Source organism: Chiloscyllium plagiosum, chromosome 20, assembly GCF_004010195.1.
Source record: "Chiloscyllium plagiosum isolate BGI_BamShark_2017 chromosome 20, ASM401019v2, whole genome shotgun sequence".
Taxonomy (NCBI): domain Eukaryota; kingdom Metazoa; phylum Chordata; class Chondrichthyes; order Orectolobiformes; family Hemiscylliidae; genus Chiloscyllium; species Chiloscyllium plagiosum.
Genome location: NC_057729.1, coordinates 6,606,598 through 6,633,494, shown reverse-complemented (window position 1 = coordinate 6,633,494; position 26,897 = coordinate 6,606,598). Strand labels below are relative to the sequence as shown.

The window sequence follows — 26,897 nt, the reverse complement described above, 5'->3', positions numbered from 1 at the left end:
AAATAATATAAATGTACTTTAAATGGCAGTCAAACTCAATGTTATATCAAGAGAGCAGCTTTTATTTTGCAAATCAGACAATAATGTAATACATTGGCAAGATCCGTTCTGATAAGCAATCTATTATTTCATGTTAGAAACTGATATGTTTGTATTAATTTTATTCTAGTTTCACAAGCTCATTTTAACACAAACTAGAACTGAAAGAATAATATCTCCCTATATTTCCTAATACGTATTTGATCCTTGGTAAATTTAGAGAATAATAATTTGTGGACCTATCATTTCACCCTGCAAGTTATTAATATCATCATTTAGTAAGGCAGTGATTCATTCACTTTTAAGGCATCATATTTCCTACTTTTTTAGTCCTGAAATATATTTCCTTTTGATACTCACTAGACAGCACAAGAAACTAATAAAGCATCCAGCATCTTGCACTCAGGGCTCTGCTAATGTCACCCTGAGAAGAGCCAATAAGACATTTGACTGTCAGCCTTGAGTCACTGCTTTTCCCTTGTGTCAGTAGGTTATGGGTTCAACTCCAGACAATGGGAGTCTACAATATTGTATCAAACTTAAGGACATTGAGAGAGAGAGTGTTTTGCTGTCAGATGTACCGGCTTTCAGGTTCATTGGCTCATTTGGATTTAAGAAGATTCAAAAAAGGCATACAGCAACAAAAAAGAGTCGAGAAAATTATTCCACAAGCGGTATTGAAAATGAAAATTTAACTCATTATTGTTCACACACACTTCTGAAATAGTTCTGGGCAATATGAAATATTATCCTTACTTCCCTCACAAATGCAGTCTGATCTGTTGGGCATTTCTGGAAATTTTCTGTTTTTTTGTTTGAAAAGCAATTTATCAGTTGCAAAACATTTAGAGACATTCTAACTTCAATCACTCACTGGTGCAGATTTAACCAATCTATTCTGGATGGTAGTCACAGCAGCATAATTGATCTCAGTGTACTGGGATAGGGAAAAACAATCAGCCAGGGTTCCTGTTCCTCATTGTTATCCACTGACATCTACTGCAGCCTGGTTATTTGGGGATATTGGGTGAGTATAAATTTGGGATTCATTGTGATACCTCACTATCAATTCCACATGTGGAACTGGAAGGAACTGAACCATTTGCAGAAAATACCATCTTTAGGCAAAACTGTGAAGAAACAGTAGATTGGAGATGAAGGGTGGGTTTGGTGTAATAGTAGAATCATAAATTCCCCACAATGCGGAAAGAAGCCATTCAGCCCATCGAGTCTGCACCAACCCTCCGATCAGCATCCCAGCCACCCACCCTTTCCGTTTAACCCCACATTTACTACAGCTAAACCACCTAGCCTGTGCATCTCTGAACACTATGGGATAGAGTAGCGTAGCCAATCCACCTAACCTGTGAGAGCAAACCGGAGCACCTGGAGAAAACCCACACAGACACGGGGTGAACATGCAAACTCCGTACAGTCACCTGAGCCTGGACTCAAACTCGGATCCCTGGCACTGTGAGGTAGCAGTGCTAACCTCAGAGTCACCGTGCCGATGTTGAAAATAAGAGCTATAATTTGTGCATTCATTTGATCCTCATGTGTAAAATATCAACGTCTTCAGATAAGAAGCCATTCATCATTAGCCAGAGACCTTCAACAACTTTGAGTACTGGACTGGATCTGTGCACAAGAACAGTGAGTATCTCAAGAATGATGAAATCATTCTCAGTCAGGCAGAATAATGACTAAACATGTCCAACATCCAATCTAATTTTCACCTCTTGGTGTCAGTGAACCATGTCACTTCTGTTTCCTTTACTTTTAAATCAGGTTGTCTCCTTCACTAACCTTTCTGTCTCTCTTCTCAGGCACCTCTTTCTCTTTTTATTACTTTCAATTCGGTTATTTCACATCTGCCAGTGTTCTTTCTCAGGTCTTCCTCTTCTGTCTTTCATTTTATTCCTTTCCTTTAATTTTATTCACTTTTTCCCTCACTGCTTCACCAATACTCACCCACTCACTCACTCACTCTCTTTTTTCAGGTCACACTGAAACTCCTCCTTTCAGAATTTCACTTCTTTCAATTCCTACTCACTTGCCTCACTTCTCACTTGACCTTATTCAATTTTCATCAATGCTCCTCTATCTTTTTTTTTTGCTCACTCCTTCATCAGTTCTCACTATGTCTGTCTTCTCTTTCACTTCTCCATCTCCTCCTTAACTCATGTTTTTTCAATGTTCACTCACTCTTTTCTTTCACTGCTCTGTCTCTTTCCTTCTCTTCACTCTTCAATCCCATTCATTACATCTTTTTTCTTACCATCTCCGTAGAGACCTATAACTTTTCAGAAAATATTTGACTCCCTGTGACCTTGCAAGTTTCAACACTTGCACTGAAACAAATAAAGTAAAAACAATATTGTGCATATCTGACATTTTAGGCAACTAATACTTTAAACAACAGAAAAACCAATTTATTAATGCTTTAGTGTATTCAGTAAAAACACATTGCACATATGTACAACATGCTCTCTGTGTGCTTCCAGACTTTTTCAGAATAGTTTACAACTATTCCTAGCTTCCAATGGGCTTGCATCTTCCTGTGGTACTCAGTTATACCATTTAGTAATCATCAAACCATACTTTTCTCAGTTTCCAGAGGAGTCCAAAATTGAATTCGAGCAGTCAGGCCTGTTACATGGGATCTTTCTTCCCATTCCCACAAAGGACAAACATCGTGGAATCCTTAAGATGCCATGGTATGCACCTCTTTAACCAGAGCATATTCCCTTCTATATTCTGCTTGGTAGCCCACAGAAAAAGCAAATTGTCTTCTCTGCTGCTTGTGGACTAAATGCTATCTTTTATCTGTCTGTGGTACCCTTCTCTCTCTTTCACTTTCATTCTCTCTCTCTCTCATTCCCTCTCCTTCTATCAAAATCTTTGGAGACACAAGACTGCCCAACTGCCATTGTCTTTATTGAGAACTTTGACCCCTGCTCCACAAATCTCAATCTGTTTCCTGAGTAAGTAAACTATCTGGCTTTTTGTTAAATAAAGCTATACAACCTTCTTTCCAGGTTATTCTGTTTTATCTTGAAGTACAATGATCATTTAAAGCATACAAAATCTTGCAAAATTTGCATTTGTATCATTTTTCATTCACTCTCTTTCTTCACTTTGCAGTCACCTATCTCTAAACTTTCACTCACACTCCCCCGTCACTTGAGTTTCTCTGCTTCTTCACTTTGTGTTTATTCCTCTCCTTCAGTCCTTGCTTATTCTCCAACAACTCTCAATCACTCTTCTTTTCCATAATAATCCTCCTTCATGTGACATTCACTCTCATTCACTGCTCACTCACTCTCCTTTTCAATCCTCACTCACATTTCCCATTTCACTCCTTAATTACTCTCCTCCACCTCTTCCTTTACTTCTCACATACCCTCTTCTTTCAATTCTCAGTCATCCACCTCCTTCTCTCTCTCTTTCCTGGATTTCTCCATTTTTCCTCCTTCACTTTTCATTTGTGACACTCTTCAAACCTCACTCCCATTTCTCACTCACATCTTACTGTCCCCTTGAATTTTGTCACTCCTCACTCACCCTTGACTTCATTATCACTCACCGCATTTACTTCCTAATCCACTCCATCAGCTTTCACTCATTCTCAATCTTGACTTCTCACTCTCCTCTTCACAGTTTACCTATTCTCCTCCATCATGATCATCTTTCTCCATATTCAGTCACCCTCCTTTACTTGTTACTCTTTCCACATACAATTCTCATTCAGTCCATCCTTCACTTTTCTCAGTCAGCCAACTCTCTGAATTTTCACTCACTCTCCTCCTTCCCTTCTCCTGCTCTTCTAATTCTCAGCTTCATTTCGTAGTGACTCACCTCCACCATTTCCTTCACATGCTGTTCCTTCACACCTTGGTTTCTTTCTTCAGCTTATTCACTCTCTTCCATCATTTCTCATCAGCACCTCTCCTTCAGTGCTCACTATCCTTCTTCATTTCTCATGCCTTCACCTCTGCATCACTCCGATTCTCTGCTTCACTCCACATGTGTCTCCTCTTTCACACATCTCTCTCTCTTTCGTCATTTTTCACTAAGTCCTCTCATTTGCATTGAGCTCACTCTCTATTTTTACTCATTCACATTCCTCCATTTCTCACATAATCTGGTTCAGTTCTCCATTACATTCCAACTTCATTCCTCATTCACTTCCTGTCATCTTTCCTCAATCGTTTTTATAGATAGCCGACCTATCATTCTCACTCTTGTCTTTAGTTTATCTTAATTCTTTTTCTTCCTTCATTTTATTAGAATTAGAATTAGAATTCCTACAGTGTGGAAACAGGCACAAGTCACATCGACCCTCTGAAGATGAACCCATCCAGACCCATTCCCCTACCCTATTTACCCTTGACTAATGCACCCAACCTACACATCCTTGAACACTATGGGCAATTTAGCATGGTCAATTCACCTAACCTGCACATCTTTGGATTGTGGAAGGAAACTGGAGCACCCGGAGGAAACCCACGCAGACACGGGGGAAATGTGCAAACTCCAAGCAGACTCCATACAGTCTGAAAGTGGAATTCAACTCGGATCCCTGGCACTGTGAGGCAGCAGTGCTAACCACTGAGCCACCATGCTGCCCCATTTCTTGCTCTTTCTCCTCCTTCCCATATATTACTGTCTTTTGTTCTTTATTCACTCATATCTCTTTACTGCTCTTGCTCTCTCCCTTTACTTCTGACTCAGTCTCCTCTTTTTTCTGCCAGTCTTTGACTTTTCTTATTTATCCTCTTCCTTCACTTCCCTTTCTGCAATCTGTTTCTCCTTCCTGCCCTTAAATTGATTTTCTCTCAATCCAATCTCAATTTTCTCTTATTTGTGTTTTTATTTTGCTGTTTGTTACTCCATCTGGAGAAGGGAGTGGCCCCAGCTCTCAGGCTGAAAAATTCAGGTCCTGATGGAAATTCACGTTAGAGTTTGACTCATTTGTCACCAGCACGCAGAGAGCTAGATGGCAAATAAAATGTTGTGCTAGTGGAATTTAATAGTTACATGGGAAAGAAGTGAGGATGAGAAAGAAAATAAGAGAGAAAGAAAGAAAGAGAGAGAAAAGAAGAGAAAAATAGAGAGCGAAAGACAGAGAAAAAATAAAAGAAAGGAAGAAGGAAAGGAGAGAAGGAAGGCCTTTTCTTGTTGGACGGCGAAGGATGAGGGGTGACTTGATAGAGGTTTATAAGATGATCAGAGGAATAGATAGAGTAGACAGTCAGAAACTTTTTCCCCGGGCACAACCGAGTGTTACAAGGGGACATAAATTTACGGTGAAGGGTGGAAGGTATAGGGGAGATGTCAGGGGTGGGTTCTTTACCCAGAGAGTGGTGGGGGCATGGAATGCGCTGCCTGTGGGAGTGGTAGAGTCAGAATCTTTGGTGACCTTTAAGCGGCAATTGGATAGGTACATGGATAGGTGCTTAAGCTAGGACAAATGTTCGGCACAACATCGTGGGCCGAAGCGCCTGTTCTGTGCTGTATTGTTCTATGTTCTATGTTCTATGAAGGAAGGGAGGCAGAGAAAAAAAGAAGCAAGTGTGAGCTAGAAGTCAAGCAGTGGATTTTTGGTTAACCTCTTTACAAAAGTTAGAATGTGGTTCACCACAAGGATTTTGAAAGAGCCAAGTCTAAAAGGATCAAAGGCACGTTTGAGGACTTTTGCAGCAGATGAATTGGGGCAGTCTGGAGAAGTGAAAATTGACAGCCTTAATCAAAGGACAAAGATGTGATCAGAACCTGGTTTTAACATCTAGATGAGGTTACCTACAGTGTGGAAACAGGTCATTTGGCCCAACTAATCCACACTGACCCTCCGAAGGGTAATCCATCCCTACATATATCCCTGATTAGTGCACCTAACACTATGGGTAATTTAGCATGAAGGGCTTTTGCCCAAAATGTCAATTTTCCTGCTTCTCGGATGCTGCCTGACCTGCTGTGCTTTTCCAGCACCACTCTAATCTAACTCTGGTTTCCAGCATTTGCAGTCCTCACTTTTGCCTAATTGATTTTAACCTACTACGAATCCTTTTGCAAGAATACCTACCTTGAAGAAGTTCACCTCCTCTCTCCACAAGCTCCACCCTGGAGGCTCCCTGCCTCCATTCCTGATGAACGGCTTTTCCCCAAAATGTCAATTTTCCTGCTCCTCAGACGCTGCCTGACCTGCTGTGCTTTTCCAGCACCACTCTAATCTAAACTCTGGTTTCCAGCATCTGCAGTCCTCACTTTTGCCCAGTAATTTAGCATGGCCAGTTCACCTGACCTGCACATCTTTGGACTGTGGGAGGAAGCCGGGGCACCCAGAGGAAACCCACGCAGAACACAGAATGTGCAAACTCAACACAGATAGTCACCTGAGGCAGGAATCAAACCCAGGTCCCTGGTGCTGTGAGGCAGCAGTGCTAACCACTGAGCCACTGTGTCAACACCAAGACTGGCTGAACCTTGGCTCATTCTTAGGGTGAGGGATGGAGCAGGTGTCTCAGGAATGGAGTTCAGAGCAGGGACTGAAATTAATGAGCTGCCTTACACTGAAGCAACAAATTCCTTGAAACTACCCCCAACCTCCAACTAAATCATCAAAGGGGGTGGGGGGAGCTGTGGAGCGGGGTGGGGTGTGGCTTGACCTCTGAGGAGAGGCTCTCAAATAGGGTCAGGGGAGGCACCCTCCAACTTTAATCATAGAAATGATAGAATCCCTTCAGTGTGGACGCAGGCCATTCGGCCCATTGAGCTAACAGTGACACTCCCACTTGGACCTACCCTCTAATTTCCGCCAGTCCAGGCTGAGACACCTGCTGGCCTGGATCCACTTGGTATGAGTGTCTCCCAGTACTGATTACTTTGTAACGGCAGGGTGCTGAAGCCTTGCGGTGGGAATTACCTGTCCATTTATGGGCCTCAGTTGACACCCCGATCTGGCTGTGCCTACTATTGGTATTACGGCGACAAGCACAGATAGATCGACAGTGGAGAAAGTGGTTAGCCCAGCCTGAGATCTTCAATTTTCCCAGCGTTTAATTAGAGGAATTTTTTTTTGCTGATTCTGCGGTGGTTTGGTTTTATCTGAGATTTAAGAAACGAAGGAGTTCTCTCAAAACCCTGGGCAGATTAGTGCAATATCTGCCCGATTAGTTCAGCCAGATTAATAATAAAACCGAGTTTGTAAACACACAGGCTTAACGTGCAGGACGTAGTGTTAGATACGAAGCAACTACCAGCAGATCATGCAACATAATAATAAACTCCCGAATTCAGATTGCCACCAGTACTCCCACTTGTTTCAATCAAATTGGAAACAAATGATATAAAGTAAAACAGTGATCAATCAGTGGCGTCAAAATAGCAACATTTTAAAGGGCAGAGTGGATAATGACCATACCGCTGGACCAGCAGGTCCCCTTCAGAATGTGATCAGCTAAAAGCAACGAAGATGTTGGAAGTCTGGCAGTAAATCAAACAAGGAGGAATAATGCAGCAGATCTGTGGAATTTAGACTAGAAACGTTAATTCTCGACACAGAACGCGATCAGGTTGGCTTTAATAAAAGCAAGGTAAACTGCAGCTTCAGTCAGCCAGTCGGTCAGCTCTGCCATCTGTCCGCTTGAAATGCTCGCAGAGCCCCACAGCTCACTTTGAAATCCTACCACCTGAACTGGTGTGGACAAGTACCCTCCCCAAACCTTAATGATATTCAACAGCAATAAGTGAAGCGAGATAACTTTAGGCAAAACAAAAATTCGCAGTCCCTTTTTGCATTACCCGAGCCGCCACTCCACAGTTGGTGGCCGGTCAATTCCCACACCACCCTGAGAGCGGAGGTGAAAGGGTTAACATTTCATCTAGCGCCCCGCTTGAGCAACGTCTGGCTGGTCCCTTGCATTTCTTAAGCATTTCATTAAAAGGAGATTCCTTCTTTTTTTTTAATTCCCTGAATGGCCACCAGGGGATGAAATGAAAGGATCCAAGATCTCGCTACGAGCGAAGCTCCTGTCAGTGTTCGCCTGGACTCAATCCCCCTCCTCTTTCACGGCGCAAGAGGCTGGAGCTGCAGTCTTTCACGCTGCGTTCGAGGAAGGGACTGGAGCTAGCACCACAGCTGACGAGGGGAACCTTTTTTTCCTGTTGTAGGGGGATTACTCCAGCAAGACCACCAGCCACTAGGGTGGGAAGACAGAAGGACAAGCGGGTTGTCTCTCTCAGCTGGCGCAGAGAGGTAAATTAGACTATTGCTGTTAACCGAGGGATTGAGGCTGGACAAGGTTTCTCCAGGTTTTGGTGTGAATAAATGCAAGACTGTTTTAAATCAGGGTATTTACTGCAGGTTTTATGTCCGAGTGATATGGGGGAAGGAAATAAGGTATTTCAACAGATTCCCTTGGAACACGAGCTAACAAACTGATGCCTGTGACAGAATAGAAACTGTAGAAAGCTGTGATTATGATACCTGACAACTCCGAATGCAGCCAGTATTCAGTAAAGTGCGCTCCAGCGTTATCTTCAAGTTAAGGCTAACATTGTGACAGCGGCGAGATTTGAGAAACTGTGTTTTGGTATTTCTGTGTTGAGTTGCCCGTTTCAGTTGAAGGGTTAAAAAAAGAAACATCACCGAGCGTTACTTTATTGGGATATTTGTTAAACTTTGCACCTTTCCTTCTGTCTTAACATTTCCAAGTCCGCTACTTTCTCGCGGTCAGTTTAGTCCGAAAATCCACTCAGATCAGCTACTCAGCTGCTCAGCTGGTTTCCCGGGGTCTCTGGGCAGGCAAGTTAGCATCACAACTCCGGTCCTGACAAGACTTGAGCCTTCCAATGTAGCAGACAGAATACATTCGCATGTGTTTCCACTAGTTAGCTGTCCGTTCTGACAAATTCCGTTTAGTATGCAGGCAAGTGTCGGAGGGAAAGATCTATGACTTTTAGATTGAGGCTGTATGTGGCAATGAAACGGAGTGTTAGTGATGTGCTCACAATGTGCTGTCCTGGGTGCTGATAGCATTTACAAGTAAGAATTCTTCACGAGCAAAATAGTAAGCAGATTGATGAAAAATTATCCCCGATTGCACATTTTTAAAATGCTTTGAAAAGGTTTAAGAGGCGAAGAAACGTGCATGGTTGATAAGTGAGCTTCAGCTCGGTTTCTTAATTGATAACTGTCAGTAACAACACCAAATTCTTAATCTCCTGCATTTGTAATTAGCTGTTGAGTTCTGCATCTTTTATTTCATGTTACATAGATGCAGCAAATGCCTCCTAAGGGTTATGATGCACGCCCTACCTTCTTACCTGCACGGGGTATCCATGCCCAGCACATAAAACTTGGGTTACCTGCCAATTCTTTTTTTTTAAAAAAGGTATCAATATATTAATTGATTATTACTGAAAAAAGATAGATGCTGCAGCAGAAAATCTGTGTGCAAAGGGATGTACTCAGTGGGGGTAAGGGACTTCATTCTAATCTGGTCAGAATGTATCCATAAGTATCCCAGCCGAAATACATCAACTTCACATAGCTTGGAAATAAATGTTTTGTTTTTCTGAGCGTCTTTTGGTTAAAATGTGGAGCTGAGTAGGAGAATTACTTATAAATTGGTTTCCTGGTATCATAAACCTGAAAGCAGGCATTTTGGTTTTGTTTCAAAAACGGTTCTTTTTAAAAGAAAACCATTTTCAAAGGAATCAGTTTTTTCTGTGCTCAGTTATGAGGTTCAACAGTTTTTGTTTATCAATTGTAATTTTTGCTGCTGTATGGTGATATCTTGAATAGTTACAGCTTGCTTTACTGGGTGGTAAGGGCTATCTTTACTTCAGCCTGAATATTGCTGACTCCTCATTGAATTGACAATACCTCAGCTCCTCAATAACAAGGTGGGACCTGAGTTCCTCAGTGAACAAATGGTACCCCAGCCTTTTGGTGAAAGGATAGGACCTGAGCTACTTATTGAAGAGATAAGCTCTCAACTCCACATTAGAAAATGTACCACAATTCCACAGTGAAGAGGTGACAACCTCAAGGGATTTTCGATCAGCTCTGCATTGAAGCTCTGCTCTCATCCAATGGGAGCCATGTTGGTACCTCAGCTCCTCTGTGAAGCGATAGTATCTAAGCTCCTCTTTGTCAAGATGGTATCTTAGCTCTTTAATGAAGAAACAAGTGCAGATCTTCAGTGAAAAGATTATACCATAGATCTTTAGTGTAGAGATGATCTCAGTTCCTCAGTGAGCAAATGGCAACTCAATTCTTCAGTGAAGGGATGGTTTCTCAGTGCATAGAGGGTACCTCAGAGAAGAGATGGTACCTAATCTCCTCAATGAAGAGATAATTCATCAACTCCTCAGTGAAGAAAAGGTACCTTGGTTCTTGATTCAGCTGCACTGCATTAAGGACTCCCAATCCGATGGTTTGAGTTGAAAACCATTCTGGAGACACTTACTTCCCACTAGACAGAATGTTCTCAGCTCATTCTCTGCTCTGTGTTTAGAAGAGAGAAATCAAATTGTTAAACTGGCATAGTTTGAGTAGAGGGGGTTGGGGATGGAAGTCCATTGTTGTACTATTCAATGTATTTTTTTGGTAAGACATAGGAATTGGAATGGAAGCCTTATCGTTTTGGTAGTCTGAAGGCTGAACTTTATCATTTCCTCAGCCGCAGTTAGCACAAACAGGATTAGGGGATTGGAGGGGGTAGCACCAAAAATAAGCAAATGACATACGAAAGAAGGCATTTAAAATTGTGATCTCCTTTGAGTGGTAGAATGGAACCCTCTCACAGAGAGGAGTTAAATGCCCTTCACCCCAAACAGTCACAGAAAGAATGGGGCCTGCAGTTTGCTTGAATGAAAAAAGTAAAAACTGTATGATGAAGCTAATTTGCAGGAAACAATAAAGACAGTAAAGGTTTGCATGTTAATTTTCAAACTTAAATATAAGGAAGCAGGTAGACCATCTACCTCTGGAAATTGTGGGACTGATCTGAAAGTGACTGCATACTATTGTAAAATAAATTGCCATTGTCTGTTTCCTATAGCTCAACTGGAATGAATGCTCTTAATCATTCATCTGCTGACAAGTCTAGAGCGATGCAATCTCTTTGTACCAGCTGTTACTTCAGCATGCACATTGTAACACTGAAACAAACTATATTAAATAGCAATAATAGATGCTCGAATGCCAGAAGTAACTTCAGTCGTATCACATTCATTATATACAGAGAAATAAAGGCAAGCCATTTTTCATGAAAATAACACATAATATGTTAATAGTGTTTGCTCAGCAGTTTTTGCCCAAATTTCTTACTTTTTCATTTATTTTTGCAAACCTAATTCACCTATTGTGTGCATTGTAACTCACAGAAATACTTTAAAATCACCTTCAGACCTTGTTTCCTCTTCCTGGCTAGCCATCCCCATTGTCCACAAAGGAATTAAGAGCATCTTCTTGTAACAGAGTGATTTGCTAAAGCCTGGTCGTGACCAAACTAACCAGCACTCTTAATGAGGCCAGCAAACCTGCTACAGCGACAGGGTAATACAATATTTTACGAGAATAATCCATTTCAAATAGTACTGAAACATTCATTATGAATGGGCATTAAATTTGTTGTAATAGAACTTTTGTTCTCCCTTCAGTTTATGTATGTCTGCTCTGGATGTAAGTAGTAGATGTGTTCAAAATTTCATTCATTTTAAAAAGGGATTTTTTTTTTCTCAATTTTCCTTTCAAATTCATCCATTTGTTGGCAAAAGTAAAAGTGTACAATTTGCACATTCAAGAAATGTTTTAGAAGATCTTTATTCTTTAAAAAAGAAATGTTTTATAAGTATTCTTTGACATATTGAAAAGCAACAACTTGGTGCAGTTTAATTAGTACAGCTGAATATGGGTTTACCACAACAAACAAGCATTTGTGTCTAGTTCACCATCTGCCAGTAACCTGACTTTAAATTATAGAAAAGTGCTTTAAATAACTTAACAGAGCCATTTTCTAGCCATGTTGGTGTACAGTAGTCAGATTCTCAGTAAACTAAAAGAAAATGCTATTAAAATGTGCCTGATGATTTCTTTGTCCTTAAACTGAGCGGCTTCAATTTTAAGAGCCTCCCTGAAGACCAACAAAAGATTACACTTAGCAAAAGTTCTCTATATTAGTTAATTCGATCTGTGATGGTAGTCATTTTGCAAGCAGTGTTGTTAAAGCAATGCTAAAGATTGTAGAATTCTAATTTGCAAAGGATTTCATTTATGCTTCAAATTGCTCAACTGTTTTTTGCACTGTGACTTGCATTTCACTGTCACCTCATTTGCAGTAAGTAGGAGACTATTATTTTGGGTTCAAAGAGGTTGGTGAAGTAATTGTTGCCATCAGATATTTGTTGTATTGTTGACTTCTACTTCCAATTTAAATTATTCCCGTCAGCACGGAAGGAACTGTTCTCAAACTTAGGGGGCTCGCAATATAAGGTAAGTTTGCCATAGGGATGTTGAGATCTAATTTTACAATATCAATTCTTTCTTTATGTTGACCATAAGATAAACCTCACCCTATTTTAAAAAAAAGTTACATGGGCTTGGCACAATAACCATAAGCACAAAGCAGCATGCTATAGGTTAATAGAGGGAAGTTTGCTGTTTATTCAGATTATCTTTAGTCAATACAAGTGGCATAACTTTAGAAGTACATGCAATCTTTCTTGATGCCATTGTGTCAGATTGGCATGACATTCAGGATGCTCAGCCTCCAGGAACTGGTATCAGATTATGTCAGCCACACCACAAACTAATAACAGGATCATTTACCCTCAGTCCCAAGTTCTGGCCTATGAGCTGGATATCAACACAGTTAAGAGTGCCAACATGTAATAGAAAATTGATGAGCAAGGGAAAGGGACAACTGGTCAACCACAGCATGTTGGCCAATGCACCATGACTAAACACCTTCTTCTCTTCTTCAGCCAACTAACATCAGGCAGAAACACAAGACTCAATTTCTTTAATATCCCAAAGTCAGCAACTCTCATATTGATTAAGAACAAAGTCCCAGCTCTGTTAGTATTTGTCCTTGAGTAAACTAATATCCATACACCTAACCAATAATATTATTTATACTGGGAATTGAATATGAAACAAATTTACTAGTTTAAAAAACAGAATATGAATCAAACTAGTATGTCTTGCATGGGTGGGGATGGGAAATTATGAAGGTTGAATGGGTTTTTAGTGATTTATTGTATCTAAGATGTCACACTGAAGAAACCTTTATATTAAGGTGCACGTAATAATGACCAATGTGAAATGTGATTGAATCTTTTATTTCACTGTGCACCTTTGAAGTTTTCCTCACTTCAAAGGCACTGCCACTATCAGTAGCTCAGCCCCATGGCCAACATTCCAGATTTTCACTTTTCTCTCACTTCAAAGTTAATGCAACCCCAAAGTGCTGCCAATTGGAAAGAAACTAACACGATGAGTGACAATCAGTTCAAAAAGGTATTGTCAGTGTTTGTAGAAAAAATAAAGCCATGCACCAGAAACATAATATAGTCACTAATCAAACCAGTGAGGAATCCAGAAGAACCTGTATAACCAGAGATTGTCTAGTATGTAAAATTTGGTAATACAAAGTGATGCATTTTAAGGGAAGTTAACTATATGAAGATGTTGTGGTTCTGTTCGCCGAGCTGGAAGTTTTTGTTGCAAACGTTGACAACCGGAAGGGCAGGGACAGACCACTATAAACACTGGAGGAAACATCAAAGAAGCGCTTCGCAGGAGGTTCCCAAGCACTGATGATGTCGCCTAGCCAGGGGACGAAATGTTTGCAACAAAAACTTCCAGCTCGGCGAACAGAACCACAACAACGAGCACCCGAGCTACAAATCTTCGCACAAACTTTGAACTATATGAAGAGATAAAGAATAGAATTTAAGATATCTGGTCAGCATGGATGAGTTGAACAAAGGGTCTGCTTTAATGCTATACAATTCTATGATTCTGTGACTTGGTTTTTAGGGTTAAGTAAAGATGGGAGAAGATTCATGGTGACCATAATCACTGATATAAACCGATTGAACCAAATGGCCTGATTCTCTACTGTAAATTTCAATCTTATTCTATCTAGCTTATTGCTTAATGCACTAAATACCAGGTGGAAAATGCATCAGAGATGCAAAGGTGGCTCCTTTCCCCAGCCCCTCGCTCCATAAGTGTTTGTTAGACCAAGATGAGATTCACTTTGCAAACAGACAACTCAAACTTTTCCATTCTTTGGCGTGCTGGTGCAGAAACACTGTCTTGCATTTAGTGCTTGTTAATCAGGAAGCATCAAATGTTGGAAAGTTGTAATCACAAAAAGAACACTTCCATTTTTATCTGAAGATGTACAATGTGCTCAGCATGTTGGTTCTAACATCTTGTGTTCAGATAAACCAAACAGTAGAATAACCTTGGGTTCACTGACATCATAAATTATGATGGTGCAGCTAAAGCACTTTACAAAAGTCAGCAGAAATTTTTATGCTCATGATCTAGGTGCCAAAGCACTTCCCTTTCTCTTCTTATTTACAATGTATATTCTTCATGTTTCTGAACATGGCTGCTCCAATGAGTGTTTTTTTGCTGTAGAAGCAGATTCTTCCTTTTAAGTTTGTCATCTTCCATTTCTTAAATGTGCAGACTCTATTTGGAATATGAAACTTAGCCACTCTTTTCTCAGACTGAGAACATTGGTGGGCTAATCAAGTAGGAAGCTGAGTACTATTCTCTCCATAACAATAACACCTTGGATTAATGTAGCACCAGTGTTTTCAGATAATGTTACTCAGGAGCAGAAGATGGATGAGAAAGAGGAGAAATCCTTGGAAAGCTCTAGATATGAAAGATGAGCATTAATGGAGATCTGTTAACAGTGACTGGATGGATAGGAACAGAATCCAGAGAGAGGTGATCCACTCAACTGAAAAATAGAAGGAGTTTGCAGAGGATGGTGTGGTCAAACATGGTAAGGCTGCAGGGTGGATGTAGAGAGATGACTTCTCTTAAGTAACACTGACACTGACAAGTGGCTGCTCCAGTGTGCTGGCTCTGTGGAAACCTGATCAACAAGGTTCGATCAAGCAGTTGAATGAATAATGAACAAATGATTTTATTGTCATGGGTGTTTTACAGTGAAAAATACAGTACAATTGGTTCTGCTACAATGTGCATTTCTTCAACACGAATTGTCTACAATGCGATTGAAGCATGTAGACCATTATTTGTAGAATGCCTGTATTGGATATAATTACCTGTATTGGCCATAATGCGTTTCTGGCCCCTTTAGTTTAAAGACTGCTGCACGGGAACTGAACTATCACCTTATATCAGAAATGACGGTAAAACTACAATGGAAAGCTTCCATCGTCACTGGTACTTTTTGAACAGTTAAAGAATATCAATTAAAAATAAAAAGATATAGCTTAAAGAGAGTCCATAACCCTCCTGCCACTGTTTTGCCACTGTCTACGCTGGACTCAACCAATGTCAAAGTCGCTGTTCCTTATCCTTCACCGCTGTGCCTACCTTGCCAACATTGCCTCTGCTGGTGTAGGAGCCAATGCCATTATAAGAAAGATGACCAAGGATTCAGAAGGAGACGATGTCTTACAGGACTTTTGAGAGGATATGCAAGTTGGAGAAGTGCGGTTAATTTCAAGAAGAAAGAGCATCAAGACAGGGTCTTGAAGGTGGAAGATAATGGCAGATTTAACAGCGAGTTGTGATCATGATTTTATTGAGGGGAAGGTTCAGGAAACAGGGGTGTGTTTGTCTCATGGACAATATGAATTAGTTTACACATCACATTTATATGTGCATTTTGTAACAGTAAGTTCAATGGTTCATAATCAGAAGCAAAGGTATCTGAACAATTGAGAAGTACTGAAGCCAATCCAGTTATTGCCAACTGAATCCCCCACTGAAGTCAGTAATGGCCACAAATGAGGGCACAATTCAGAATTTTTCGACTCAATACTGTGCTCAGTTACAGCAATACTACCTCAGTCCCTGGATTTATTTTAGCATGTTCTGCTACTTTCCATCATTGAAAGCATTGCTGTCACCTTTCTTCAAGATGAAACCTTTATTTGGAACCACACAGACTGACATCTGACTGTCACTTCACACACTATTGGAAGAGGGGTTTAAATGTTTGATAACCACATTATTGGTGTTTGACACTGAAGTGATTGCAGGGATATAAGCAGCAGTTTCATCATGTATTGGAACATCGTAGCAAATATCATGACAGAGATATACCATATTATTTGTGAGATCAACATATCGAGGGAGGATTAATGGAATGAAACTTGGCTTTGATACCCATCAAGACAAACATTTTAAGTCAAAAATATTCATTGAAATGAGGTATCACCTGAATAATCACAAACACAACATGACCTAGTATTGGTCAATATACTATCTAATCATGAGAACTAAATAATAATCTGTGTTCAAATTCTGTCATAGCAGATGGAGGAGTTTAAATTCAGTAACAATCTGGAATTAAGAGTCCACTAATGATCATTAAACCATTGTTAATTGTTGTTCAAAACCCAACTGGTTCATTAATGTACATCCTAACCTGATCTGGTCTACATTTGAGTCCATTCCAACAGCAGTTGACTCCTAACTGCCCTCTGGGCAACAAATCTGGCCAGGACAATGAAGCCCACATCCTGTGAATGTTTTGTTTTTAAATATCCAATTCTGTGCATTTGACAATGAAGCTAATTCAATTCAGTTCAATTCATTTGCTGCTATCACAACATGTCTGATTGTCTATTTCAAAATGGCAGCTTTATCTTGGATCTAAACCAGTTTCATTTCTCCTGAAAAGCACTGAATCTCAATTGTAAGTCTTCAAACTGGCACCTTCGCCTGGAACTCCTCTCCGTAGTTGCTCATCATTGTCACAGAAGGAGGACAACACAAGTGCAGGAACAAGAAAATAAAGACCAAAGTTCAGAAGTGTGAAAGCAAAATAGTGAAGAGACTGTTAATGGCCAAAATTAATAATTAGAATAAAAGCAAATTGATACGTTTCAGAATGTAGCCCCACAAGTTCAAAATTCAAATATGTTAAAGATTTTTAATTCATGGTCCTAAAACCCAATTCGCTCAGACCCACTTCATCAATAATTGAATATGAATTTGTAAAAAATTAACAATTTCAAAATTGACAGCCTGCTTGATCTCTTTGATCTTATCCAGCAACTCTAGCTATTAAGAGAATTCAAGAAGTCTAGGTTGTTGCTGAAGTGGCACTAGATGGCGTAGCAGTTTAAGGCAAAACTGTCAGAGGCAGTGCTTATCACCTCGAGGGACTCCAGACCAACTTTAGTTCAGGTCAATGAGGAAGAAACTCCCCTCTGGCACTGAGTGACAGAAGCATCGAGTTTAGAGCCTCAGATGCAGCTTCATGTGGGTGTAATGCCATTCAGTGCAATGGTGCTGAATTTTACAACAGAAGCATCAGGGATACCAACAAATAAAACATCCAGCAGTATCACTTAAAAAGGGAAACTTTTCTAAATGGCCCAATATGGATACACCAGCCTTTATATCCCGAAGTATTAGCTTGCTTTTGTTTTCAGTTACTGAGCCATCTGCCACATACTTCCATCATTTTCTATTTTTATTTGTGACTCTCAGCTTTTTGTGGATTTACTTTCATTAGAATTCTAGGCAGTAATTTCCCAGTTCCAAAAACTGTACCAACACATTGAATTCTTGAGGATTTATATCTTATTCACATTTTCAAAAAAAATTGCTCCCTTTAACATCCCTTCATTATATTTTCTGAACTCTCAATGTATTCACATTTCTCTCTGTGGCACTGCTGAAGTTCAAAAACAGATTTGCTGCTGTAATTCTGTAATGTTCTCTCCAGTAGCTTTCTGCTTGAATTCTTTGCCCAGCTTCTAGCATCTTTCCATCATGTGCACTGTTCTTGATTGCTTTACATTTCTCTTTCCAAACGGCTATGATATATTTTATCTCAACTCGGATTTTTTAATCTCAATTTCTAACTCCTTTCTGTCTCATTTTCTTTTCCCCTACAAAACCTTGATAGTCATAAAAAGATGAAAAGTGTGGTGCTGGAAAAGTACAGCAGGTCAGGCAGCATCTGAGGCGCAGGAGAATCAATGTTTTGGGCATAATGTCAAATGTCCAAAATGTTGATTCTCCTGTTCCTCGGATGCTGCCTGACTTGCTGTGCTTTTTCACCACCACACTTTTTGACTCTGACCTCCAGCATTTGCAATCCTCACTTTCTCCTAGTCATGAAGAGAATACAATATGCACCCTTAAATGTGATGAGGGAGGGAGGTCAGAGCAGGGAAAGGATAGGTTGGTAAGGAGTAGAATATTGAAGGTTTTAAGCTTGAATATTTTACGCTGTGAATGATATAGGCTAAGGAAGAATTTTAACCTGGAGGCAAGATTGAATAGGATAAAATTCTATTGTATAAAATTAAGAAGGTCCTTGACTGAGCTGATAGACAGGAACCATTTCCTTTATCACAAGATAACAAAGGTTATGCTGGTTAACAATTGTAATTTTGTGAATAAGGAAAATAATCTGATTCTAAAATGCTCATAGACACATAGGTATAGAGCATAAATGGAGCCCAAGCCACTTAGGCCTTTCACCATTCAGATAGTAAGCATACATTTAAAAAGTATTGAATATAAAATGTAGTTGAGAGTGTGGTGCTGGAAAAGCACAGTGGGTCAGGCAGCATCCGAGGAGCTGGAGAATTGATTCCTCGGATGCTGCCTGACCTGCTGTGCTTTTCTAACATCACAGTCTCGACTCTGATCTCCAGCATCTGCAGTCCTCACCTTCTCCTTGAATATAAAAAAGTCAAATTTACTCAACCTAGGAGTAATATTGTATCAAGTGGTGACTATTTCCAACAGTATTTAGTTCTAAGAGAACAGTTTTGATATCAAACCTCTGCTTATGGTACTAGTCATCCGTCTGGATCCCCCACTATCTCACTCAGTATGATGCAATAACATAGATTGATGATGGACTAGTCAGGTACACGAAAATGTGGCACATATTGGATTCAATCTGAAGAAGTGAGGAGTGACATATTTGGGGGAGGCAAAAAAATGAGAGACTTATTATATATAGAGGAACAGAAACTGGGAGCGTTTATAAATTCCTAAAACCACTAAGACACCCAGATAAGGTGTTAGGGAGACACACGGGTTGTTTTCTCCTATTGGATGACACTTTGAATATAAGAGCAGTGAGATTTGTATAAAGCATCCATTAGGTCACAGCTAGAGTATTGCAATCTGTGCTATTGCCGATGTTACAATTTTGATCACCTGTTAGATTACTGTAAAAATCTGTCTAGGTTCACTAATGGAATTCAGAGAAAAAACATTTGCTCCTCTTACTTGGCCTGGACTATCATAGAATCCCTAATATTTGATCCAGACCTCCAGCCATAGAAGTACAGGAAATCAGAGCAGGAATAGACCATTCAGCCCCTCAAGCTTGCTCTTTCGTTAAACTAGATCGTGGCTGATCTTGTCAAAGCCATTTCCTCTCATTATCCCCATGTATCTTGAAATTTTTAATATGGTCTACTCTTAATGGTCTTCTGCAATGGCTGAGCATGCAATTCAGTTGCATTGAGTAAGGCAGCTCACCAGGACCTTCTTAAGAGCAATAAGGGATTAGATTAGATTACATTACAGTGTGGAAACAGGCCCTTCGGCCCAACAAGTCCACACCGACCCGCCGAAGCGTAACCCACCCATACCCCTACATTTACCCCTTACCTAACACTATGGCCAATTTAGCATGGCCAATTCACCTGACCTGCACATCTTTGTGACTGTGGGAGGAAACCGGAGCATCTGGAGGAAACCCACGCAGACACGGAGAGAATGTGCAAACTCCACAGTCAGTCGCCTGAGGTGGGAATTGAACCCAAGTCTTTGGCGCTGTGATGCAGCAGTGCTAACCACTGCCGCCCAATCATAACTGCTGGTCTGATACCCATATCCAAAGAATTATTAATCATTTGTTAGATGATAAGTGGTATTTTGTTACACTCATATTTAATGGGTAGACTGTAAATTCAAATAGCAGTTGAAAGATACGGTGAAAAGCTATTTAAAGATTGAATTCTTGCAGTGTCCTACTGGCATCACATTTGATCTATTGTTTATAAAGATCTTTAATAGTGCTTCCTGGTTATTTTTTAATCATCTGTATAGCATTATATTTCCACATTACACACTGATGTTTTATAACTATGAAACCTTGCTCATAAGCAAATAAAACAATTTGGAATTACATTGATTCATGAGAAATATAGCACCAGAAACATTGCTCAGGGAATGCAAGACAAAATCCTCGCTATACATGATATGAATGTTCCAAAGATTTTAAATAGTTTTTTAATGTATTTTAAATTGGCATATTCATAGATGGTAGGCTGAATGCTCTGATTAAAAAGTAGAATTCAGGAATTGAGTATATTTTTAGCCATGTTAGTATAAACTGTAACATTTTCTTAAATGAATTTTTTATCAAAAATAGGCTACAAGCAGACTTTATAGACATTAATCTGCAGATATGATTGTTTGGAAATTTGGAGTGAAAACACACTATGCATGGCTGACAGTATAGTGCCCAGGTCACTAATTATTCTCAAAGCAGAAACATCTACCAAACTGTAAACATATGAGACAGAGAGACTGGATAGAATTTATTGTTTCCATTACTAAAATTGGAGGAAGTGAATCTATGGGTCATCAGGCTAACCCTAACTCTAACCCTAACTCTAAGCTCACTGACAGAAATACTGTTAGAAAGAATTCTGAAGGATAAAAACAAAGTATGCACTTGGACTGTTCAGACATAGTCAGCATGTATTTGTTAAGGACAGGTCACATTTGACAAATTTGATTGAACCTTTTGAGGAGGTAACCAAGATTGATGATGAGTGTACTGTATTTGATGTGGTCTACAAGCAAAGCTAAACATCTCTCATGGTAGACTAAGAGCCCATGGGATCCAAGGCAAAGTGACATATTGGATCCAAAATTAGTTGAGAGTTAAGAAGCAGAGGGTGATGGTAAAGGATTGTTTCTGAGATTGGATGTCTGTTTCGAGTGAGGTTCCAAAGGGCCCAGTGCTGGGGCACTTGTTGTTTATGGTGTATATTATTGATTTGGACCTAAAAGTTGGAAGACTGTTCCAGATGTTTAAGGATGACATGAAAGCTGTGTGATAAATAGCTATATACTACAGGTAGATATCAACAGACTGGTCAGCTGAACAAAATGGGAGCAGTTGGAAATCAACCTGGAAAAATATGAGCTACTGCGTCTAAGAAGCACAAACAAGGCAAAATACTATCCTATGAATGAACACTGACAATCAGAGGGACCTCATTGTGCATATCCAGAGATCTCTGACAGTATAGTGCCCAGGTCACTAATTACACCCAAAGCAGAAACATTTACCAAACTATAAGCATAAGATACAGAAAGACTGTATAGAATTTATTATTTCTCTATGTATGTATGTAGGTAGATGCAGTGCTTGAGAAGGCATATGGGTCATAGTTGCCTTTGTTAGTAGGGGCATGGAATACAAGAGTGGAGAGGTTATGCTGGAACTGAATAAAACACTGGTTAGGTCATAATCGGAGTATTGTGTACAATACAGGTCACTATATTGTAGGAAGCATGTTATTGTACAAGAGAGGTGCACAGTAGGTTTTTTTTTATTTTATTCATTTTTGTGGGATGTGGGTGTCACTGCTGGCCAGCATTTATTGCCCATCCCAAGTTGCCCTTGAAAAGGTGGTGGTGAGCTGCCTTCTTGAACAGCTGCAGTTCATGTGTTGTGGTTTGAACCATAGTGCCACTGGGGAAGGAATTCCAGAATTGTGATACAGTGACAGTGAAAGAATGGCTACATATTTCCAAATCAGGATGGTGAGTGGCTTGCAGAGAAGCTTGAAGGTGGTGGGATTAGTGTAGTCAGATCTATGTTGACTGGTACATGATGAGCTGAATGGCCTCTTTCTATGCTATGAATGCCAATGAGAAATATATCAGTTGGTTTATTTATTAGGGCGACAAAGCATTTGGCATGATTCATGACGAGCTATAGACTTCAATTGTAGGTCGGTAGAATAATCAAACCTATGTGCAGAGACATAACTTAGCCCAAGTTCTTTTTAAGATTGCCGAGTTGAGATGTTAACTAACAGTTGATTAAGTGGTCAGATCATTTGACAAATTGTTTTGTGCGTTTTGGCTTCATTTGACTGCACAGAAACTCAATTATTTCTAAGATTATTTCTCATCTGTAGTAGTAGATCACTTTGGGTTTGATCAAATTGTGTTGGAGGGAATGCTTTTGCGTGGAAAGGTGTCAAAGATGGAAGGGGGAGAATTCATATTACTACTGATATAATTTAGGAAGAGTATTATAGGAAATTTCCCAAGATGTGTATTGAGTATGAATTCTTTCATGTGTGACAGTGAGTACACATTCAGATTTTTCAGGGAATAGAATATAAAAATGTATGCATTGCCTTTTTTTTCTAACCCTTTATGTGAAAAATGACAATTCCATATTGCTATATCTGATTCCAATTGGATTCCTGGGGATTTGGACGTATAAATTTACATATTTACATGGGTGCAAGTGTACATCCTCACACCCTCTAATTGTGCAAATCTCTCAGTCGCTGCTGTATACATGAAATAAAGCAATACCTATTTGGACACAACCCAAATATAATTTCACGCTGAGATCACACATTGACTGATTCAATCATTTTACCTTTAGTTAATCTCAAAAAGTAACAGACATTTTAACCCATCAAATTAGTCCTGTGGCCTGGGAATGTTAGATGATCCTTCCTCCTGGCTTAACCAAACTGTACACCAGACAATCTAACTCTGCTGTCATCAGACACAATGGCAAACAGCAATTCAAGCTTGGAGTTGGGACTGGAGGAAGATTGAATTAGAATTGGTTAATACCTGATAGGAGAGGTTCACACAGCCTCCACTCAAACATTACCTCATGGCCTTCTTTGTCATTTATAATGAGATTCCCTACAGTGTGGAAACAGGCCCTTTGGCCCAACAGGTCCACACCAACCTGCTGAAGAGTAACCCACCCAGACCCATTTCCCTCTGACTAATGCACCTAACACTATAGGCAATTTAGCATGGCCAATTCACCTGGCCTACACATCTGTGGATTGTGGGAGGAAACCAGCGCACCCGGAGGAAACCCACACAGACACAGGTAGAATGTGCAAACTCCACACAGTCACCCTGGAATTGAACCTGGGACTCTGGTGCTGTGAGGCAGCAGTGCTAACCACTGAGTCACCATGCCACCCGAAGTCAACCTGTTCAGAGTTGCTATCAACCTCTCTGAGGCATGTGGGATTTGAAGTTTGACCAGTGGCTAGAAGGGCACAGACAACAATGCCAAGTTTATGCATCGACTCCCTCTGATTCCTGTGGCAACGAAACATATTTATTGGACAATGGAATACTTCTTTAGGCGGCGGAAAAGTGAGACAGTAAGGGATGTGGGTGGGGGAGGGCATGGATTCTGCAATTCATGTAAGTAGTTTATTATTAGGAAGGGTCAGTGCTTGGATGCCAGCCTGCCGAGGAGCTTGAAGTCTTTGACACTTAATTTAAAGCAGACTTTTTCTTTTCAAACCGATTTTTTTCTTGCTGAATGGGTAATCTTGGAAAGTTTCCTGTCAAATCATGTGAAAATATTAATGATGAACTGACAAACAAAACACATTGTGAGTACTGTACCTACTCAATTTAAACTTCAATGAAGCAATATATAGAATACTTTTAATTAGCCAGCCTGTAATTTGTACGATTTAAAGGTATAATTAGTGCTGTCTACTTTGTAAAATCAGCACCAGGAACTTGGATGTAAAAATATAAACTCAGGCAATGTGCAGGTGATGTTCTTTTAATCAACATACTTTGAATGCAAACTGTTACTTTGATATTTTTAAAAGCAGCAATGCTGCTTTGTCAAGTGCCAGTGTAAGGAACCAAACTATGAAGCAATGTTCGATGTACAGATGAATAGGTGAAAATGCATAGTCGTGTATCTCAAACATAATTATCGCAAATGCACAGTGCTTGGAAGAGTTAGAAGTTATTGCAGCTCACTTCAGAGACAAATTTGTTATTCTATTTGTGTGCATTTGTTGACTGATGAATTTTATTTTTGGGAATCAACATTGATGTGGTTGAGGATCTGTATTTTTTCATATCCAGTCCTGGCTGTGAGTAGCATTTATTGCCTACCTATATTTGCCCTTGATAAGATGGTGGTGAGCTGCCTTCCTGAACTGCTGCAATCCATTTGCAGTAGATACACTCTCAATGTCATTAGGGAGAGAGTTCCAGGAATTTGACCCAGCCATGGTGAGAGTTTGGCAATATATTTCTAAGTCGGGACGATGAGTGGCTTGGAGGGTGAAATAACTCCACAGAAGCCTCTATCCCGTCACCAAGTCCCCCTGTATTTACACGTGGAGAGTCCTTGACACTGATCCAGCTCCCTCAGAGACAGCCGTCAGACTGAACAGGATCTCTGACTCTACTGTTTATTTCTTTTCCATGTCGTGTGTGTGCAGGTGGAGACTCCTTTTTTTCTTTTTTTTCTTATTATATTACCCCCACACTACCGTCCAACTGCGGTACACTACTGTTTATTTTTTTTATGCACTGTTTTTTTTTCTTTTTTTTGCAGTGCCTTGACACTTCTCTTTATCTTTTTTTTTCTTTTTATAATTTAACCCCCACACTACCACCTAAGTGCGGTAGTGCTTATTTTATCCCCAGCACCCATGGTGTGTGTGTATAGGTGTGAGACACAGTGAAAGACACAAAGTGGACGAATCTTTATTCAAATTCCACCACCAGAAAGTTAGGAAAACACCCGGGTGGCCAGTGCCAAACACTGCCCTTCACATCAAAGGGCAGTGCTGTGTGATCAAAACAGTGAGTGGGAGGGTAGGGACTAAATCAAAATAGAGTTGGAGGGAGAAATGATGCACTCCACTCCCTGCGGCGCTCACCTCTCCCTGAACAACTCCAGTGTGTTGGTGAACACTACTGTTTTTTTTCGTATTGAAGCTTTTTATCTTCTTTTTTTCTTCTTTGTTCTTTTTCTTTATAATTTAACCCCCACACTACCACCTAAGTGCGGTAGCGCTTATTTTTTTCCCCAGCACCCATGGTGTGTGTGTGCAGGTGTGAGACACAGTGAAAGACACTGTGATCAAAACAGTGAAAGGGAGGGGAGGGACTAAATCAAAATGGAGTTGGAGGGAGAAATGATGCACTCCACTCCCTGCAGCACCCACCTCTCCCTGAACAACTCCAGGGCGTTGGTGAACACTACTGTTTTTTTTTCTTTTCTTTTTTTTCCCTTCCCCCACACTACCACCTAAGTGCGGTAGTGCTTATTTTTTCCCCAGCACCCATGGTGTGTGTGTAAAGGTGTGAGACACAGTGAAAGACACAAAGTGCACGAATCTTTATTCAAATTCCACCACCAGGAAGATAGGAAAACACCCGGGTGGCCAGTGACAAACACTGCCCTTCACATCAAAGGGCAGTGCTGTGTGATCAAAACAGTGAGGGGGAGGGTAGCGACTAAATCAAAATAGAGTTGGAGGGAGAAATAATGCACTCCACAACACTACTGTTTATTTTTTTTTATTTTTTAATTTTTTATTGGAGTGCAAATGCCCACACCCAATATACACGTGGTCCACGGACTCCACAGCGCCACAGAACAAGCAGTTGGGCTGGGAGTCCGTGAACCATCGCAACCTGCGGTTGCAGGGGACTGCTGCATGCAACACCCTCCACCCCAGATCCCCAATATTCCTGTTTATTTATTTTTTCTTTCTTTTACCACCGAAGTGCGGTAGTGCTTGTTTTTGCCCCAGCACCCATGGTGTGTGTGTGCAGGCGTGAGACACAGTGAAAGACACAAAGTGCACGAATCTTTATTCAAATTCCACCACCAGGAAGATAGGAAAACACCCGGGTGGCCAGTGACAAACACTGCCCTTCACATCAAAGGGCAGTGCTGTGTGATCAAAACAGTGAGGGGGAGGGTAGAGACTAAATCAAAATAGAGTTGGAGGGAGAAATGATGCACTCCACTCCCTGCGGCGCCCGCCTCTCCCTGAACAACTCCAGGGTGTTGGTGAACACTACTGTTTATTTATTTTTTTCGTATTGAAGCTTTTTATCTTCTTTTTTTTCTTCTTTTTTCTTTTTTTTTATAATTTAACCCCCACACTACCACCTAAGTGCGGTAGTGCTTATTTTTTCCCCAGCACCCATGGTGTGTGTGTATACGTGTGAGACACAGTGAAAGACACAAAGTGCACGAATCTTTATTCAAATTCCACCACCAGGAAGATAGGAAAACACCCGGGTGGCCAGTGACAAACACCGCCCTTCACATCAAAGGGCAGTGCTGTGTGATCAAAACAGTGAAGGGGAGGGTAGTGACTAAATCAAAATAGAGTTGGGGGGAGAAATAATGCACTCCACAACACTACTGTTTTTTTTCTCTTTTTTTTGTTTTCTTTTCTTTTTTTTTAATTAACCCCCACACTACCACCTAAGTGCGGTAGTGCTTATTTTATCCCCAGCACCCATGGTGTGTGTGTATAGGTGTGAGACACAGTGAAAGACACAAAGTGCACAAATCTTT

At 40.3% G+C, this 26,897-nt stretch overlaps 1 protein-coding gene across 1 annotated transcript in view; it reads left to right on the top strand.

The window, feature by feature from the left end:
* Positions 1-8,099: 8,099 nt before the first annotated feature.
* The window catches only part of LOC122560006 (cadherin-22-like), an 837,716-nt gene continuing 818,918 nt past the window's right edge, over positions 8,100-26,897 (top strand). The window contains exon 1 of the mRNA XM_043710157.1: positions 8,100-8,296. The gene's annotated coding sequence lies outside the window, so the exon portion shown is untranslated. The remainder of the gene's footprint in view (positions 8,297-26,897) is intronic.